This window comes from Lipotes vexillifer, unplaced genomic scaffold (assembly GCF_000442215.2).
Source record: "Lipotes vexillifer unplaced genomic scaffold, Lipotes_vexillifer_v1.1 scaffold1547, whole genome shotgun sequence".
Classification (NCBI taxonomy): domain Eukaryota; kingdom Metazoa; phylum Chordata; class Mammalia; order Artiodactyla; family Lipotidae; genus Lipotes; species Lipotes vexillifer.
Window position 1 is genome coordinate 8,596 of NW_006791461.1, and position 3,605 is coordinate 12,200.

Here is a 3,605-nt window from a genome sequence, read left to right on the forward strand (position 1 = left end):
GAGTGGAAGACTGTAGGCTCTAGACTATTCCAGGCCAGGGGACTAGGCCCAGCAAGGTCACTTAAGTCAGTCTTGTGAACTTGAGAAATTTGCAAGTTATTCACCTATAAAGGGAGTCTGCTAAATCCTATCCTGCGTGAATGTTGGAATGTTATGTACTACCTGTAAAGCAGTGGCATACTCATTAAGAAATATTGGGTTTTTGATGAATGGCAGTTATGATATGATTATTATGAACCCCCCAAACCACCCTCCCATCAGAGTTTATTTTTAATCCAGTAGGTAGCAGAGAATATGCAGTGCACTAGGACAAAACAAACAAATACTCACAAATGAGCTAAAGCAGTCAAAGTATCTTCTATTTCTACCAAAAGAAAGTTTAAACGAAATAAGGCAAACCACGAGTTAAATGGCTTTTACTCTCTGTTTTCCCCATTTTTTGTTTCTAAATATTTTCTGTGGTCACCTTTCACATTTCCATGAAAATCTCTATTGCAGTGCCATGTTTTCTACTTCTGGATCATACAGAAAATATAGATGGTTCGTGAATTTGTTTTACATATACCGAAACTGTAACTTTAGAACTCTTTAAACAGCAATAAATATGCAAGCAGTGTCATTCTCGAATTCATATTCTTAAGAAAACACACTATTACAAGAAAAAACATTTGAAAAAACCTAAATAAATCAATAAGTAATATATGGAAGTTACTAGTTTAAAACAGGAAGATAAATAAGATCTATACTTTGTTCCCTCCACCCCTACTACTCTGCACTATTTAGGAGCTTGTCTGCTCTCTTCCAAAACAAAGTGAGCAAACTGCCCTCGGCCTCCCCCCCTACATGTGGGAGGAGCTGCGGGCCTTGTCCCCGGAAGGGGCTCTGCCCTCAGCAACAGCTGCAGCCCTGGCCGCGGCTCTCACTCCTGCTCTCTCTTCCTCATCTTTCAGAGCCTCCTCATAGAGATCTGGGAAGGCACTGGGGACCGTATCACTGATCTTGGCCAAAATCTCCAGCACTTTCATCTTGCTGGTTTCAGCGTGGGCTCTCGGGCCCCACAGGAACTCATAGCGCGGAGGATCGCTGTTGGGCACCTGGCGGTACGTCAGGTACTTCTGCTGCACGAAATCTTTGCTGATGAGCCTCCTGGGCTCCCCGAAGATGGAGTGCCTCCTCCCAGCATACAAACCCAACGCATTGAGGAACTCCCAGAGCTCCTCCTCGGTGGCACGGTTGCCCTTCGTGAAGATCTCGCCCAGGAGAATCATCAGGAGACCGGACGTGGGCAACCCCGACTCATCACTCGGACTTCCCTCGCTGGGGGGGGCCAGCTTGCTGATGAGTGCGTAGGAGTGACTGCTGGGGTCGACTTCCTTCAGCTCGAGGCCAAAGAGCAGCTCCATGATCTCAGCGGCTCTGCTGAGGATCTCAGGGAAGTGCTTCTCGTACTGCTCGGTGACACTCTCCAGCAGGGCTGCCTGCGGGATGGGCTCCGTCGTCTTGTACTTCTCCCGCAGGAATAGCACCAGCGTCCCTGCCTTCCTGTTCAGAGGATCTCTGCATATGCTGTGAGTGCAAGGTGCTGCCTTGGAGGGACTTTCACTTTTCTCATCTTGGCTCTGGGCACCCTCCTCATATCCTGGGCATGAAACCCCTGCATCACGAGAGCTAGTGGCTGGGGCTCCCTGAGGCTCCTGGCGAGTGCCAGCAGCAGGGGAGCTCGGGGGAGTACCCCAAGAAACAGAAGTGGGGGAGGTGGGCGACTCTTGTATCTCTTCTGTCGCCGCCGCCGCCGCCGCCACCGCCGCCGCCTCCGCCTCAGTGGCCTGGGCACCCTTGAGACTCTGAGTCTCCCCCCGGGCCTGGTGGCGTTTCCTGCGGGCACGGCGCTTTCTCTTCCGGCCTCGACGCATGATGACAGAGGTCAGGGCCAGCAGGCGGGAGTGTGCGCAGGAAGGCAGGCAATGAGGGCACCTGGGGGAGGGACAAGGAGATGCTGTGAGCACCTTCAGCGGGGAGATTCCTCCCTGGTTTTAACCAAGGCCGCCTCTGCGGGGTCACTGAGGGCACTGCTCGAGGACCTACGGGGCTCCTGTTCTCCTGCTCAGCCTGTCCCCTGAGACCCGTGTGGAGGACGGTAGAGTCAGCCTTGGGGCACAGCCAGCCAGCGCTGCCTGGACGGTACGGGGGTGACACTGGGGGCTAGCAGGGGAGGTAGGTCCCCGCGGTTCCCATTCAGAGTCAGGATGACAGTTGTTGCCAAGGCTGCCCCAACCCCCCCACCCCATCCCCTCTGCTGCTCTGAAGTTGACACCACCATCTTCCTGACACCCAGGAGGAGGAAAGGAGGGAGCGTTCAGCCCACCACCGAAGGGTCCTGGGACCCTCCCTTCTGCTGCCTGGTGGCTGCCCCTTCAGAACAAAGCTCTAACCTCCCTCGGACCTGGCAGAGGCAATTACGGGCAGTCTCAGTCTGAACCTGGCAGAGGAAATTACGGGCAGTCTCAGCCTGACAGTCCTTTCTTGGGAGTTTAAGGGTTGACAGGAGGGGAACGGGCCATATTCTCTGTTGTCCCTTCTCTTCGGGGTGAGTGACTCCCTTAGTCCTCACACGGGGTCCTCCCTGGACGGCCGGTGCAGCCTGGAGCTCCTCTTGCCCCGAGGGCCATCTGCTCGCACCAGTGCCGGCACCTCCTTGAGTCTCATTAGGAGGCAGTGAGGGTGACCACGCGGCCGCATGTGGCAGAGTTTTACCAAGCCTGCAGCGTGCGGCAGACAGGTCGAGGCCCTGTGGCTGGCGGCCCCACTGGCCCTCACTCAAGGGCTTGGGCTGGCTCTCGGGAGTGCTTAGGGACGCGCCTTCCGCTGGCCTGCACCTCCCCTCTCAGACAGCAGCCCTCCCTTCTCCGTGTGTGGCCAGAAGGAAGCGGCTGACAACAGGGGAGGGGTTCGGAGGTGCCCTTGCGACGGGGAGGACGGTCCTCGCCCTGACTCCTCCCGTGCCCTGGAAATCCTCCCTCTGCTGACCTGCGGCCAGCCCCTCAGAACAAGGCCCCCTCCTCCCTGGGTCTCCCGCGTCCATCTGTCCGGCCGTCCGTCCGCGTTCGCACTGAGGGAGCCCCTCAGTCTTTAGACCTGTCCGGAGGCTCCCAGGCCGACGTCAGGGGTGGGGTCCGCGTGGCCGCCATTCTGGGGTGTGGAGCCCCTCGGTCCCCACGAGGGTCCCGTCCTTCACTCCACAGGGCCTGGGGCGCTCCCTCTGCTGAGCTGAGCCAGGGTCCAGCAGCCTCAGAGAGAGGCCTTCCTTGCCCGAGACCCCGCGGGGGAAGCGGATGGGCTTTGGGCCTAACAGCCAGGCCCGAGCCTCTTGGGCCGAGAGCAGGGGCGGGGTGGGCGGGGCCTGTGTGGCCGCCTCTTTTCGGAGGGAATGGGGATTGGGGGTGTCCGGGGCGTGTCCCTGCACTTCTGACTGGGGTCACCTCACACCTTGACACCTGACGAGACGTGGCACTCCTCCCGCGGCTCACCCTCGCCGGACGTTAGCTCTCAAAAATGGCCTCGCCCCCACGTCACTTCCGGTCATGTGCCTCTGGGCTCCAGGAGGG

At 57.5% G+C, this 3,605-nt stretch overlaps 1 pseudogene; it reads right to left on the reverse strand.

The window, feature by feature from the left end:
* Positions 1-839: 839 nt before the first annotated feature.
* On the reverse strand, positions 840-1,913 carry LOC103085915 (melanoma-associated antigen B4 pseudogene; annotated as a pseudogene).
* Positions 1,914-3,605: the final 1,692 nt, after the last annotated feature.